General features: G+C 43.1%; 1 long non-coding RNA gene across 1 annotated transcript in view; it reads right to left on the bottom strand.

Annotated features, from left to right (window-relative positions):
• Nucleotides 1-290: 290 nt before the first annotated feature.
• Nucleotides 291-16,989, bottom strand: part of LOC112648673 (uncharacterized) — a 30,979-nt gene continuing 14,280 nt past the window's right edge. Inside the window, exons 3-7 of the long non-coding RNA XR_004817634.2 lie at nt 16,283-16,854; nt 7,483-7,558; nt 5,288-5,378; nt 2,686-2,824; nt 291-2,161 (exon numbers count right to left, since the gene is read on the bottom strand). This is a non-coding gene — a long non-coding RNA (uncharacterized LOC112648673). The remainder of the gene's footprint in view (nt 2,162-2,685; nt 2,825-5,287; nt 5,379-7,482; nt 7,559-16,282; nt 16,855-16,989) is intronic.

Raw genomic sequence — 16,989 nt, 5'->3', positions numbered from 1 at the left:
ACAGATTTTTTTATGATAATCTTTTTTTTTCTTTTAGAGATTTTATTTACTTATTCATGAGAGATACAGAGAGAGAGAGAGAAAGAAAGAAAGAAAGAGAGAGAGGCAGAGAGAGAAGCAGGCTCCATGCCGGGAGCCCCATGTGGGACTCGATCCCAGGTCTCAGGATCGTGCCCTGGGCCAAAGGCAGATGCTGAACCGCTGAGCCACCCGGGCTGCCCTGAAGACAGATTTTAAGAACCAATTTTGTGCTTTACAACCTGCTTTAAAGTTGATACCACTGTGTTAAATTATGTGTGTATTTTTTTTATTCACATCTTTCTATTTGAGTACTTCTATTCTTTGCAAGGGAGATTACTTCGCTTTAAGGAATTTTTGAAGCATAGACATCAAGATCAAGGTGTCAGCAGGTTTGATTTCTTCTAAGGACTCCATCCTCAGCTTGCAGCAGCTGCCTACTTGCTGTGCCCTCTCATGACCTTTCCTCTGTGCTGTATCCCTGGCATTTCCCACTGTGTGTGCAATTTCCCCTTATAAGGACTCTAGCCATATTGGCTATTTACACCTTTAAAGGCCCTACTTCCAAATAAAATCATTTTGAGGTCCTGGGGGGACAATGATAATTACCTAGAAAAAAATCCTATTCCTCCTTGAGAAGCTGAAGTAGAGCACAGAAAGAAAAATGGGCAGCTGGACACAAGAAGAAATGCTGACCTATTGTCATAGGCAGTCTCCTGTGTCCCTTGATGCATGACAATGTTCCATATAAACTCACGGAGTCTGTTTTGGAACAGGACTGACGCTTTTGGCATTGTTAAATTTCCAAGCACTTTTTTCCTTCAGACAATACCTGGCACCCTGCGTCATCTCTTGAACACTCAGTTTCTTGTTTCTGTTTACTAAAAATGAAAGATCTCCCACATCAACTTTTGAAAATGGCTTCTATTTGGAGGCAATGGGAATGACAAGAGTGAGAAACAGGCTAACATAGTCCGTGGTGGGGCGCAAACTCTATTCAATGTTTCTATTACTATTGCTGGGGTTCAAAACCACTCCAAACCTATGACAAAGCAAAACAAAAACATGTATGATGCCCACAGGTTCTGTGGGTCAGGAGTTCAGAGAGGGACAGCTTGTCTCTGTGCTACAATGTCTGGACTCTGCTGGGAAGACTCGAAGCTTCTAGGTTAGTTGACCTTAGGAAACTGGAATCTTCAAAGTCTCACTCCTCACGTGCCTGGTGGTCAATATTGGCTGCTGGCTGGATTCTCACCTGGGGCAGTTGGCTGGAACCCCCACCCATGGCCCTGCTCTGTGGCTGCTTGGCTGTCAGTGCGAGGTGCCTGGGTTTTAAGAGTGAGCCTCACAAGAGAACCAGACAGGATGCTGTACCGGCATTTATGATCTAGCCTCACTTCTGCTATGGGTTATGTATTAGCCCAAACTGAGATCTTCCCCTTCTAAGGGAGAGGTGTTGAGATCACGTTGTAGGAAAGTAGGAAATGTTTTTGTGGCCATCTTTGGAAAAATACAGTCATAGCAGTTCACCCTCAGACCACAATACTTCACGGTCTTCCCATTTACAAAATATCCTCATCCCCTCTCCCAAGACCACCGAGCCCCATCCCATCCTGACCCCAGTTCCAGGCAGTCAAGCCAGGTCTAGGTGTGTAGAGTTGTTCAGGGCAGCAGCTGAGTCCCACTCTCTGGTCTACACCCCAGTGAGCTAAGTGATCAGCCCCCACCCCAAAGGCAGTGGTGGGGCCTAATCCCTGTGGACCTACAGGGGAACAAGAGATACTCCATGTCATGGGGTCCAAAATGGTTCTGAAACCCAGGTGGCCTATGCTGCCAGTTCCTGATTAGGGCTCAGCTCTGCCACTCTGTCCTCTGTTTCTTTATTCTCCTCCCTCTGAGGTCTCATTCCGTGGCCTGAGTTTGGCCTACATCTGCAGCCGAGTGGTTTTCTCCAGTGAGGGGTTCAAAGGTCTTCTTTCATTTTGTGCTGTTTCTTTGCTTTTAGTCCAAGTGATACAACTCTTTCAAAAACTTTGGGAACATTTTGAGTATTGATTTGTAATGTACTCCATTAGACAAAAAGCTGTGGCCACAAATCTCTCACAGATAGGTCTTTCTCAGCCTTTGACACAACATGAGGCTCCTGTGGAACAACACAGATTGGAAACCCCAATAAGATTTTTGAAATTTTTGGAAACCCTAATAGTGCAGAGAGAGAGATTACATTCTAAGAGCCTCTTTGGCACAAGGGTAGCAGATCTTGGAAGGGCAGTGATGTGGGAAAGCAGAGCCCACATTTCCAATCAAAGTCAAAAGCCAGGAGGAGGGCGGGAAGTGGTACCTCTACGGGAGAGACAAAAGCAAATCCTCTCTGGAGGAAGGCTTGGCCGAGGTAGCCCACAGGACTTCTACCATTAAGCTCAGTTAATGAACTAATGAAGATGACCAAGCACACAAGAGGTCACAGCACTAGTGAGGGTGGACTTAGATACCCAAGAATTGCATATACTGGAGTTATCGGATGAAGAAAATAAGCTTATTATGAAAGAGATGGCTCATGAAGTATGGCTGCAATAACAAAGATTAGCAAGAAACCACCAGCAGTGAACGATTTTAAAAATAGCATGCCACAAATTGCTTCTTTACTAAACATGGCAGGGAACCTACCTCTAAATGGAAGAAATCGGGGAGGCTGTCAACACATGGAAATGACCAGCATCGATAATGAGACATTATCATCATCATCTTGTGCCTCCTGATGTGACTGATGCACTACAAAGGATACAGCATCTCACATGCATTATTCCTGCCAAAGAGAAGTTGAATCTAAACCCAGTCATGCGGAGACCATTTGAAAACTCCAAACTGAGGGACACTTTATAAAAAGACCTGGCTTGAACTCCTCAAAAAATGTCAGAATGAGATGAGAACTTTTTTTAAAGGCTTAGAAACTGTTCTAGATTTTAAGTTAATGAGATGAGTAATTCTTGATTCTTTCCTGGATTGGGAAAAAAATGATCAAAACATTTAAAAATATTATTGGACAAATGGGGACATTTGAGTTTGGTCTATATGTTAGGTAATATTATGTTTCAATGCTACATTTCCTGAATGTGATATTTCTACTCTTCTCTCTAGGACAATGCCCTTGTCCTTAGAAGACATGTATTAAGATTAAGGAAAATAATAATTGAATTCTCTATGACAAAGACTGTCAAATAATATTTGTGTGATTGTGCACATTTGTGGACAGAAAAGCATGAAGCAAATTGGCAAAATGGTAACAATTGACAAATGTAGATAAAGAGTAAATGGGTATCCATTGTGCTATTCTTGCAACTTTTCTGTAGCTTTGAGTTTTTTAAAAAGTAAAAGGAAAATATTACCAACTGTAAAGAGTAAGTAGCATGGACTGTGTTAATTATCCGTATTAACACTTGCACATGTGTGTTGGGGCATTCCTCTCTGTAGGCCAAGGCAAAGCTTCTTACTACCCACTTCAGGCCAGGCACAGTGAGATGAGATAACTTTTTCAAGGTCACAAAGAAAAGTGTTTAAGTGTCCAATAAGCAGAAACCAGAAAGCCAGAACCTTCCTGTGTACATAAAAATACCTCCTTTACCTTGACTTAATAGAAAAATTCAAATAGAGGATTATGCTTCTTTTTGTATCAGTGAATAATCTACTGCATAGATAAAAGATGAATTCAGGAAGAGAATATACCAAAACTAAAAATTCTAAAAAATTAGATTAGGTATGCTAGGGTGCTGGGATTCAAGTTGACATTCTTTGGCATTTTCCTTTCATTCCTTTGATGTTTGGCCAGGGGGAGAGCAAGAAAAGAGATTAGCGCTGCTATGAATAACTGCGCTCTACCAACAATTTAAGGAGTCACTGGAGCAGAACACTGCTCAGACTTCAGTATCTTTCAGCTACACATTCTCCTTCCCTTTATTTATCCCCCATGGGTCACCATCTCCTGCAAATGCCAGCCATCTGGCACCACTTGGCCACTGGCTAGCTCAGATCCTTTGGACCCAACCTCAGGCCCACAGCAAGTCAACGTGACATATATTCCACAAGTGTGGAGGAGAGGAGCCCAGGGAGGTGGCTCGGCCAGACCACTTGGAGCCAGAAGAGTGCTCTGTAATTCTGAAGGACCAAACACACTCCCCACTTGGAGTTCCCAGACTCAGGGCTCAAGTGTGAGCTTTTCTCTTGCTTCTTTTAGAGGTGATCGCCTTCAAGTTCTGTTTTTGTAACTAATGACATATGTGTGATTTCACGCATAATACATTAAACAGCAGTTTTAGAAATCTAGTAAATTTTCTGGTTGACCTAAAAAAACGCCTTGTTGTGGAAGAGATACTGACTATCCCAGGAAACGGAGTCTGATGTGTGCTGAGCTTCTGTGACTCCAAAGTCTTGTCAGACACAAGTCATGGACAGCAGAAAGTTGCCTAGGACATTCACAAGACTTCCCATCAATGAAAAGTACATCACAGGGAGGACAGTGGTCCAGTAAGTCCTAATAGAGGACATAAAAAGGTGGATTGATAGAGAAGTCTCTGACTGGAAAGAGGTCATGGGATTTTGTGTGGCCAACATAGAGATGTACACCATAGAGATGGTAGTTCTCTTTCTGCTCTGCCTCAAAGAGAAAAGTTAGGCACAAGAATGACAGAAGAGAAGGGTCTGGCCCACTCACCTCTCCAAACAGCCACCCCATTCCTCAAGCCCACTCACACACACAGACACACACAGATACATGTGCACACACACACACACACACACACACACACGGTCATTTCTCTAGTAGCAACAGGAGCTAAAACCCTGATGGGACTTGAACACTCTGTGACCTGCATAGCCAGGTTCTGCTTAAGGTTAGTTATTATTTCTTCATCAAATCATAATTAAGAAGAAAAATTAAAGGTCGTTGTCTTTATTGGTACATCTTAGCTCTAAAAATAATTTTATCTCCTACAGTGTACTGCTTAGATGTGGAGACATGGAAATAAGTGACATGCAGTCCCTTCTCTCCAAGTGTTTGTGGTGGTGTCAGTATGAAACCAGGGCAATGAACAACCCAGAAGAGAGGTGGACAATCCAGAATGGATAGAGGATGATTCATGAGGCAGCACCCCAGTGAGTATGGGAAGATAGAGGAGCCATACCTAAAAGCTAGATAAGGAATATCTCCTTCACAGAGACAGGAGGGAAGGAGGAGAGAGTAGATAATGATGCAGTGTGTATACAACCAACTCACCAACAGTGGGACTCTCAGTTGGTGATGGAACCACTTTAAACCTTGCTGGATTTGTCATTGGCATAGTCGCAGAAGTTTCCAAAGTGGGTGGCTTACATTAAGACAAAAGAGAGATACAGAGAGAGAGAGAGAGAAATAACTTAGAATCATTAGATTAATGATTTGTAAAGAATGTCCTTAATTATAGTTAGGGGTTATTTCTTCAAGGAAATCATCCTCTGTGGATACATTCTTAAGTGTGGTGATTAACGTCTTTGAAGTTAACATTTTTAATAAAAGTTCCACTGTTTTTTAAGAATATAACTCATTGTTTATATAACAGGATAAGGCAATGAATTACATAAGTGAGTCCTAAAATATAAGGTAGAGATAAATCCTGGAGAATGAACAAAGAAATACAAACATCTAGGTCAAATACTTTCTGTCAGTAATTTACTAGTTTAAGTACAATCCAGTCAGTTGGATCTTCTAAGCCTGAGTTGTGCATTGACTAAATCCAGGCCTGCAGAAGTCCTGCAATCCTGATAGGACACAGAAAGTAGAGGTGGCTTTGCCTTGAGTGTCACAAAGCCTTTGACTAGAGGGTGAAAGGTATATTCACTCTTGAGCTATTTGTTTTAATCAGAGTTAAAAGACTCTGGAACTGTCAGGATCAGGAAAAGTCCCTTGCTGTTCAAGCTTCAGAGGAAAGCAGAGAATGAGGGGTGAGGCAGCACCTGCACCTGGTCATCTCACCAATGAGAATGAGATTACTTATGGTCACAAATACGCATCTGATTGCTCCCTCCATTGGCTTCTTTCCAGTCCCAGACTGCCATCAGTTCAGTAACATCTAGTCCCTTCCAGGTATCTTCCAGGGTCTTTGCTCTTTTTAGTTTGTTAACATCTTAACTCAATTTGAACATCAGCTAGTTTTCAAAAAAGAAAAATTTAGATAGAGGAACAAAATAGATTCCCACACAGACCTAATTCTTTTCTTCCTCAGATTCTCTGAGTATCAGGAGATACTAAGGAATAGAATAATGAGTGCCCCATGGATGATTCTGGCAAAGCAAGTCCCAACTTTGGCATCCCAACAATCAGAGTTGGTAGTCAGCATCGAGCTAGGCAGGAGTTTCTCCACTACTGAGCAGATTAGATTTCAAAAAATGTGAATAAAGCCATTTGTTCATAAGTCTATAGTGAGGCTACATAGTAACCAATGTGCATGTACAATATAGAAGAAAGATATGCAGCTTCCTGGGTTCAAATCCCAGCTCTACCATTTACTACTTGTGACCGGCTGTATAATCCCTCTGTGCCTCAACTTTCTTATCTTTAAGATGCGGGGAAGGAATAGTATCTCCCTGATGTGAGAATTAAATTCATTCATACACTTAGAACAGGACCTGACAGATAAAAAGTGTTCAATAATTGTCAATGCTATCTCTAAAAACTTAAATTTCCCCCAAAAGAACCATAGATATTGCGGGCACCAGTTCCAACTCTTCTGTATTATTTCAAATCTTTTAAAAACATGATTTCTCTTATTTTCACTGCATATAAAGTTTATAAGGGACTAAGTCTTCAACAACTATGGACATTTTCATAAATCTAAGTTAGGATCCTGATATCTGAACAATGAAAGAGACTTTTCAATAAAACTGCATGCCTATAATATCAAAGTGGTATTACATGTTACAGCTTTTTTTTTTAACTCATTCTGATTTGCTTTGCCTTTCAAAAAAAAAAAAAAAAAAAAGCAAAACCCAGAAAACATACCATGAAGCCATGGTATGGCTTAAGCCATAAATGATGGCAAAACTAAAACAGCCACAGGTGAAGGCTAGCAACACCTGTTTGTGGATGGAGCTGATACGCCTTAGTGCTGGTACATAGCTTTGTATCCATGAAAACTAATAAGTTGAAACCCCCAGCTCTCCAGCTCTGAAGGCTTCCTTTCCCACAATGTCATGCAGGAGAGCAGACTAGAACTCATCTGAGATGTCATGTTGAGTACCAGAGATAGACCAAGGCCAGACAGCAAAGGGTACCCGGCTGGAACTCCATTTGAGTGTTAATTCCAGGACTCACCCCCATCAAGAATGAAGCAGAAGCACAGGATACCACATCAGAGCTGGAGTGAGAGAAGAACCCAGTGTGCTGGCGAATCTGACATGAATTGCAGGGACTGATGGGAGGAAAGAGCTACTTACAGAGGTACCAGGAAGACAGAGACTCTTTTGCTTTTCATTGGGTTTCTCTTTCTTAGTTAATGGCTCCCTTATTGTCCTGATGATAAAAGAAAAAGATTTTCATTAAAAATTTTCAGGCAATTAAGAACATGTTTATGTTTTATGTTTAAAAACATAAAAATTTCCTCTAATCCTGCTACATGGGGTTTATATTGGGCTGTATAACCTTCCAGATATGTTTTCTTTGTGTGATCATGTATACTTTTCCAATGCACAAAGCAAGACCCCTTTTGGAAGTCTGAGGCTGCAACCCACAGACCTGACCCCATCTGTCCTACCAAGACAACCAAAGTTCACACTTGCTTTCTGACTCTCCCAGCCTCAATGTCCATTTGTAACATGAGAATAAGATCATTATCACCTATCACTCCACCTTAATATGTTAAGGATTTTTTTAAGATTTTATTTATTTATTCATGAGAGACAAAGACAAAGGCAGAGACATAGGCAGGACTCGATCCCGGGACCCCAGGATCACGACCTGAGCCAAAGGCAGACACTCAACCACTGAGCCGCCCAGGTGCCCCATGTTAGGTATTTTTAAAATAAAATTACCTATGTACTTTGGACTTCGGGGGTTGTTCTCTATCTAAAAATTAAGGTGTATGATTCTTACTATAGTCCTTCCCGTTGATGCGATAGAGAAATGATAGAAAGTGAAGACAAACAATGAATATTTATACTTATTGTAAAATACCTATTTAAATCCTCACCTGAAAACACACAAGCCTGTGACTTGTTAATGGCACACTGCTACAGGCACAGTGTAAAATTTTGGTTGTTGGAGATCCATGTAGGGCTTATCTAGGTTTAGGGCTTTTATAGTATCCAGTACATGTCAAATCAGTCTTTGGATAAATAAAATTGTGGCTTTTGTTTTTCACTCAGCTGAAGTAAATATGCTTGTTGTTTTCCTCTGGCTGTCCTCTTTAATTACAGTGTGTTTGTTGAACCACAACAGGTGGCACTTATAAATGTGGTATCACGCCCAGAGGAGGAATGGTAAAGCCTACTCAAGAAGCTGACCAGGCTTAGCCAGAACGTGCCCTAGGAGCAGGATGTCAGCCCAAAATAAACAAGAGGTGGGCAACCTGCTGTATAGCATCTGATTTCCAAAAGGTAGGATATTTACAATCTCAAGTTCTAATTCAAAACTGCCTAGGTTTCAATCCCAGATTCACTCCTAAGTAGCTTATGCCTTTAAGTTGGTATAAAATAGAAATAGTAATAGCACAGTATGGAGGCAAACAGCAAATAAGTCAAGAACTTAACAGTGGTGGCCAGATGTGGTCAACATTCAGCAGATGATGGGTATGTGGATGATGCCCTGGTTTTCCTCACCTCGTTTTCATTGTCACATGTGCCCAGCATTATAGGGAACACAAAGAGAAAGTTCTGCCATTTATGGAGCATTGTCAGATAGTAGATCAAATCCTTTATTTACATAGTATTATTTAATCCTGACAATAGCTCTGTAAGTATTCTTTTTTTTTCATTTTTTAACCCTTTATTTTTTATTATTTTTTTAAATAATAAATTTATTTTTTATTGGTGTTCAATTTACCAACATACAGTATAACACCCAGTGCTCATCCCGTCAAGTGCCCCCCTCAGTGCCCGTCACCCATTCACCCCCACCCCCCGCCCTCCTCCCCTTCCACCACCCCCAGTTCGTTTCCCAGAGTTAGGAGTCTTTATGTTCTGTCTCCCTTTCTGATATTTCCCACACATTTCTTCTCCCTTCCCTTATATTCCCTTTCACTATTATTTATATTCCCCAAATGAATGAGAACATACAATGTTTGTCCTTCTCCGATTGACTTACTTCACTCAGCTCTGTAAGTATTCTTAAGGTATTCTTAATGCCCTTTTTCAGGTAAAACAAAAAACAAAACAAAACAAAAAAAAAACTCAGACTCAGAGAGATAAACTTGTTTAGCATCAAAATATCTATAAAGTTATTTCTCTAGAGAAAAGAGAAAGGGGACTCTTAAACATTTTTAAGTGCCTCTCATTCTCTATGTACTTACCTCACACATGGAAACCAAATAAATTCTATCGAAATATTTATGGCACCCAGTGTTGGTGAGGGTGTGCAGAAACAGTCACTCTTGTACCATTGCTAAGAGCTATCAAAAACAGGTGATGTCTATGCCCTTTAGTCTAACAGCTGTAATAGAGGGATTTACCACACATTTCCACTGAAACACACTCTCCCGAAATAAAGGTGCCACGATAATCGTGACAACATTGTTTGTAATACCAAAACAAAAGTCTTTCAACATGGAACTAAACAAAGAATGCTATACAAATAATGAGATACCATATAACTTTTAAAGGAATAGGGTAGATAGAAATGGTATCCGAGATAATATGTCATGAGTGTAATTGTAATCATGTATCAACTCTAAGTTCAAAGAACAAAAAATAATCTGTATGGGCAAAGGCCACCAAGGGTCACTTGATTTGATGTGAGTCTAGATTTAAAAAATGCAATTATTTTGGCCAGGATAAAGAAAAGAAGAAAGTCCTTTAGAGTGGAATACCCATTGAGCAGGGAATAATGTTGTGTAGCAAAGAGATCCCCGGTTTTAGAGTTCAAACTCCTGGCTTTGGAGTGGTCAGAGGCAAGGCTCCCCAGAGCCTGTACATGGAAGCACCCAGATTGGCAGGGAAAAAAACTGCATCCCCAAGACATGACAGAGTGACCAACTGGGAGGAGAGATTTCTTTTGAAGTCTCAAGTTACCTACCTCTGAAATTGGATAATGGACACCAAACTGTTTCACTGAGACTGACAAATCAGGAGTGTTGGAGTGAATTGAAGGGAGATGATATAAACAGATCAGGTTCGGTGTACAGATAATTTCTTTTTACTTTCTTATAGACATGGTTTTTCAACGACCTGGGCTCACATAATTATACGGACATAAATAGTGGGAAGTATTAAAAATGAAGAGCTATTTTAAAAGGTAGCTGTCATTGTCAAAACTAATGATTTTTATTAATTTTTACTTGTTTATATTTATTTTTAAAGATTTTATTTATTTATTTGAGAGAGAATGAGAGAGCATGAGCAGCGGGGGGAGAAAAGCATGTTCCCTGCTGAGCAGGGACAACCCCCACCCTCCCGACATGGGGCTTGATCCCAGGACCCTAGGATCTAGCCTGAGCCAAAGGCAGATGCTTAACTGACTAAGCCACCCATGTTCCCCAGATTGATGATATATAAACCTTCCCATTCAAACCACATAAAATTCTAGATCGTAAATAGCAAAGCTCTCAAATCTATAGCTGACTTTGCATGCAAATAAAGGAATTCCCCAGAGAGTGTTGAAAATAAGACTATTTAGGGAGGGTTAACTTTTATTCTCTATGCCCATGGAAAAACCACATGAGAACAGGAGACAATCCCATGAACTACACAAGGTGGAAGGATGAATCCAAGACCCCTGCATAAATCCAGGACACTGAACTTCTATCCTCCATGAAGAACAAGAAAAAAATCTGCCTACCAACAAAGGAGGCATAAAACAATACTTACACATATTCCAAGATTCTTTGGGGAAAAAAGTCTCCTCTGAGAATTCATAACCCCAACCTGCCCTCATATGGATTTGGAATTTACATTGACACTGTCTGTATATTCTCAGAAACTCCAAAAGAAAAAAATGAACAGAAAATGGCCCTACGTAGGTAACAAACTCTAGCTAGTAGCAGACGCCAAAATAAACCATATCTGGAGGGATATTCAACACAGACCTCACAGGAATCCTACAGATAAAGCTAAGCTGAGCATAAGCCCAAAAGTGAAAAAATATAAAGAGTGTGAGTAAATAAGCCAGCATGAGCAGGAGTCAGCAAAAATAAAAAGAGCTCTCAGATGCATTGGAATTGAGATAACACAATCGCTGGTTACAAAATGTACAAATTTATAAAAATAAGTATTTTTAAAATATTAGTAAGTTAAAGATAGAATTTTAACATAAAAAGATAAGATGACTATGAGAAAACAAGCAATTTTCAAAGAAATTTAACTTCTAGAATGGAAAAAGGTGCGATTGAATTTAAAGCTAAGTCAAAGAGTAGATTAAATACATCTGCAGGAAGAATTGAACCAAAGGAACCTAAGTAGATAGATCTGAATAAAGAAAACAGGCTTCAATGCAGAGAAAGAGATTTAAAATATGAATGAGAAGGGAAATAACATAAAACTAGAATGTGAAGTTTTGGCACTTGCCTAATAGGAGAACAGAGAGGATAAGGGAAGACAATGGCTAAGGAAGATAACAGCTAAGGAGTTTTCTAGAATTGGTGAAAAACATGAGTCCTCAGATTTTGGATACACAAAGTATACCAAAGAGGAGAAAAAATTGTTGTGTATGTTTTGCCCAGGTCTTATGTATGTTTTTGGCATGAGAGTACCAGAAGCAGAAGTCAGTTATTATTTAAAAATGGAACTTTAGGTATTTGAGCAGGAAGCAAAATGGAAAAATCTGGGAGGAAAGTCTTTCTTACCATCCTTCAAAGCACTCAGGCAGTTGTCTGTTCTTCCAACCCTGCACACGTGCATGCATTCATTCATTCATTCATTCATTCATTCATGTATTCATTTGTTTGCTCGTCCAATCATACATCTAGCCCACTGAGGTCCTAATAAGTGCCAAGCACAGTTTTAGGAACTAAAAGCCTAGCAGTGAACAAAGCAGACAAAATCCCTGCTCTCATAAAGCTTCTGATCTACTTTTTGAAACAGACAGCAAATACATATAGAAGACAAATTCAGAAAGCAGGAAGTGCTGTAAGGAAACAACACAGGATAAAACACAGAGCGACAGGGTTGAAGAGCTGCTTTAGTGCTGAGGGAAGCTTCTCAAGGGAGCTAACAACTTGTCAGAGGCCTGAAAATGAGGCAGCAGTCAGCATTTCATGAAGAGGGCCCACAAGAGCAAAGGCCTTACAGCAGGAATGAGCCTGGTTCTGTTTAAGGAAGACAACAAAGGCCAGAATGGCTGGAGCATAGTCTGGGATGCGCATCTGGGAGGGATGCGAGGCCAGGGAGAGGCAGGGACAGTTCAAGTGGGCCCCTCACATTTTAAGAGTATCTTAAATCTGTATGCTTTTAAGCAATGAATGATGGGACTGGGTTGAAATTTGTGGAAGATCCTTCAACTGCTATGGAAAGGCTAGATTCCAGATGGGTAAGGTAGGATCCCAGTTTCAACCCTCATCACGGTGATCCACCAGAGATTACCAAACCAGGGCAGATCACCAAACTAGCAGCCATGAAGATGGGAGAAGCAGAAGGACCTGGCACACATCTCACATGGGCCCAGCCCGATTTGCTGATGGACTACATATTGAGAGAGAGGCACCAGGAGGCAGCAAGGCTAATGCCTTTGTCTGCGGCTCATGCCCCTTAGCGTCCCATAGAGACAATGCCTGATGTGGAGGGAACACGGAAAAAGACTAGGTCAGGGAGGCAAAGTGAAGGTCCCTATGAAAAGTTTGGAATATTTATTAAACTGGGTAGATAGGTCAAGAAGGCAGCTGGGTAAACTGCTCTGGAGATCAGTGGTGTGGTCAGGGAGTTAAAAGATGTCATTTGAACTAGAGCTAGGTAAGATCTCCAAGCATGAAGTACTGATAGAGAAGAGGTGGGAGGGGAGAGAGGGGCATGGAGAGAGTGTTGGATCAAAGGATCAGTCCCAGAGTGGCTCCTATTTAGAGATGTAATGGAGGAGGCAGACGAATTCTGGAAAAGTGTTGAAAAGGAGTATTAGCCAATGTTTAGAGAAAGAATTCAGTGAGTAAATTTACAGGAAGCAAAGGAAGAAAGTTTTGTCAAAAAGAGAGATGGCTGTGTAGGAAGCTGTGAAAAGGTAAAATAAAATAAGGACAGATAGTGATCATTGTGCAGGGAGGGATGGAAGGTGCTGGGCAGTTTCAGTGCCCAATGGGGGACAGAAGCCTTAGTGGAACTGGCTAACGAGAGACAAGGAAATGGGGAGATGGACACAGGAATTAAAGTCCATTTTTGTTGGAGTTTTCCCCCAAATGTACAGGAATTTAATGGATGATAGTTCTCATTCTGATGGCCAGGACCCCAGTCAGAGGAGAAAAAGAGTGGTGGGAGAAGCGGGTGTGCAAGGAATCAGAGCAGCAGGGAGCAGGTCACCCTTGACCAGAGGGCAGCTGCACCTGCTGTGAGAAGCATCAGCAGAGGCCCCAGCAGCAGGGGACCGGACTGTGGGTTGTGGGCTGCAGTCAAGGGCAGGGATAGGATGCTCCTGTCTGACTGCTGTGTGGGCGGCCATGGTTCCTGTACCTCTGAGGCCAGCCTTGACAGCTGAACACCACTGGACCAGTTTCTCCTTTTCATTTCCCTGTCTGCCCCCCCACCTTCAACTCTTGGGTTCAGCTATCCACTTAAACCATGGGTGCCTTTTGTGATTGAATCAGATGAAAATTGCTAAAACTGCAAGTAAGATATCCACAAATCAGGTACTGTTCCAGGCGCTTGAGAACAAAACCTACAGACTTGTGACAGATTGGCTTTGGGAAGAGAGGGAATGGGAAGGGTCATGCCTGCATCAATGAAAAGGTCCTCGTCCTCATGAGCTCACATTCTAGTAGGAGGAGGGATGCACCGCAAGCAATAAATGCAATAGTGAGTAAATTATATTGCAAGTCCGACATGACAGATGCTGTGGAGCAAAAAAGCAGAGCTGGACAAGGAGAGCCAGGGCTCCAGTGGAGCGGGGAAGGGGCACGCTATACCATTAAGGATGGAGGTCGGGGGGGCCTCCCCTCCCGGGCCTGCAAGGGCAGTGTGCCCCAAGGGGGCAAGGGGAGCAACCTACCAGGCCAGCAGGGCAGAGCCACACAACACACAAGCAAAGGGAAGTGAGGGTGTGAAACCTCGAAGCCTCACAGAGGAAACTGGGGCGGGGGTGGGTGGGTGGGGGCAGTGCAGACTGCCTGTAGCCCTGCAGGACATTTTAAGGAAATGAAAGCTCTGTAAATGAAAATTATGGCAGTGTTTTAAGCAGAGGAATGATCAGATCTGTTCACTGAGTTGAGGCCCAGAGGGTGACAAGGGGCCCAAGGGGGTGACAGAGGATTTTGAAGTTTAGGAGTCAGTGTGGCACCCAAGTGCCAATGTTCAGGTGCTCTGCACTCCTGGCAGTGTTCCTCAGAGCTGCCAGGGTGACCTTTCTAAATGCAAGGCGACTTTGATCAAGTAACTTCCCTGCTTGAGAACTCTAGTGCTTCCCATTGTGGTCAGTCCCATAGTCCTTTAGTGAGAAGCACAGAGGCCTCCCAGTCTGGCCCGGGCCTGTCTGTGCACAGCCAGCCCCCTGTGCCCTCCCTCACTCTCTGTCCTGCTCCCTGGACCCCCGTCCCGAGTACTCACCGCTCCTGGCCTGCAGTCCGGGTCTAGTCCCTTCTGAGAGACCTCCATGCCTCCTCCCTTCCCGGGTCTCTTCCAGGCAGAACGGACCTCTTCCTCTGCACCAGTCTGCACACAGAAATATAATACAAACTGCAAGTCCGAGAGCTAGGCTCTGTAGTGGAATGACCACGGGCTTCAGAATTAGGATTATTAAAAGCCAAGCACTTATTTGCTGTGCATCACTTTAGGCATGTTAAGATCGGTTTCTTATAAAGGTAGTAACACCTTCTTGATAGAACTGATCAAGATCATTGGTCATGATCAAATGAGACGACATGAGCAAATGAAAATCTAGATCCTGGCACACAGTAGATCTTGAAAAAAATATTCCCCTCCGGACCTGAAGCCTCTGTGGGGCAGATAATATGTCTGTTGTATGTATGTTTTAGATGTCCCGTCCCAGGGATGCCTGGGTGGCTCAGCGGTTTGGCACCTGCATTCGACCCAGGGCGTGATCTCAGAGCCCCGGGATCGAGTCCCACGTCGGGCTCCCTGCATGGAACCTGCTTCTCCCTCTGCCTGTGTCTCTGCCTCTGTGTGTGTGTGTGTGTGTGTGTGTGTGTGTGTCTCATAAATAAATAAAATCTTAAAAAAAAAAAAAAAAAGATGTCCTGTCCCTAGTGGGTCTCTGGCACATTGTATGTGCTTGTTGGATGCTAACCTGGATGACCAGACCCTGTCTTCTCAGAAACATTTGTGCGGCAGCCTGGAAGCACAGCCATTCCCAGGTTAAGACAGTGATTCTAAAGTGGACCGTGGCCACGTGTCAATCCCCGTGCAGCTCACATCAAAGCCGTCACTTCCCCTCAGCAGCAGCAGGGAGCCCTTGCTGTTTGTCTCCTGGGAACATTCATCAGTCCCCCCCACGAATATTTTTCTCATTGCTCTTTAGAACTTCTGTCACTGCGTGCCACCCCTCATTTCCTGCTCAGCTGGTCTCCCACTGCTCAGCCTTGTTTGTTCTGTCTTCCTCCACCATTTTTCACCACACACCATATGGCTCTTCCTCACCCTGAGCTCGGGCTTCACAGCTGTCCACAGGCCTCACCAGGGCAACCCGGGCCCTCTGGGTGGCTCACGGCCCCTCCGCCTAGCAGCCCTGCTCTCAGCCCACTGCGAACCCCACATTGCTCCCCGGAGAACATGGCACCGAGAACCTTCCAGTACAGTCCCTCTGCCAGTTACCTACAGCCTGCCAAGCGTGTGTCGAGCAGGTGGTGATCTTCCAAGCACAATGTGATCATGTGTGTTTAGTCCTAGAATATTGACAGACTTGTAGCACAGACACAGAATAAAACATTTTTACCCATTTTTTCCAACCTCCTGCAGCATCAGATGCGGCGGCTCCCATGCGGAGGATCCAGCACAGACTCTGGAGTCACGGGGACCCACGTTTGTGGCTCAGCTCTGCATCTCCTCGTGGCAACTTACATGCTTCTTAAGTTCTCAAAACCTTAGTGTCACCATTTGTAAGCTGAGATGACAAGGGCCTATTACAGAGTTATTAGTTGATAACATTCGTCTCCAGTATCTCTCAAAGCATAACAAATCAGCCCAAAATTTAGTGGCTTAAGGCAGCAACGGTTATTCATTAGCGCTCATGGGTTTTGTGGGTCAGGAATTGGAGAGCGGGCGTGCTGACTTAGAGTCTCTCAAGAGACTGAGGTCAGTTGGCCTGAGCTAGGCTCATTCTGAAGTCTTCTGGATGCACATGTCTGGTACCTGGGCTGGGCAGACACACAGCAGGAGCTGGAGCAGCTGGGGTGCCCTCAGCCTCTCTCTCCATCCATCCCCAGCGGGGTTGTGGCATATGGCTCTCTGGCATGGCTCCTTCAGGGTCACCAAATTTCTTAGATCAGGGCTCCTGAGGCCCATGTCCTGAGAGAGAGAAACAGGTGCGACTGTGTCACCTTGACTAGCCTGACCCCAAAAATCACACAGCATCAGATCCAGTGCTTTCTATTCCTTATAAGCATGTCACTACTGTCAGCCCATAATGAAGGGGGATGATTA

The sequence above is a fragment of the Canis lupus genome, chromosome 7 (assembly GCF_003254725.2).
Source record: "Canis lupus dingo isolate Sandy chromosome 7, ASM325472v2, whole genome shotgun sequence".
Taxonomy (NCBI): Eukaryota; Metazoa; Chordata; class Mammalia; order Carnivora; family Canidae; genus Canis; species Canis lupus.
Note: the sequence above shows the minus strand (reverse complement) of the source record. Positions and strands in the feature narration are given on the sequence as shown.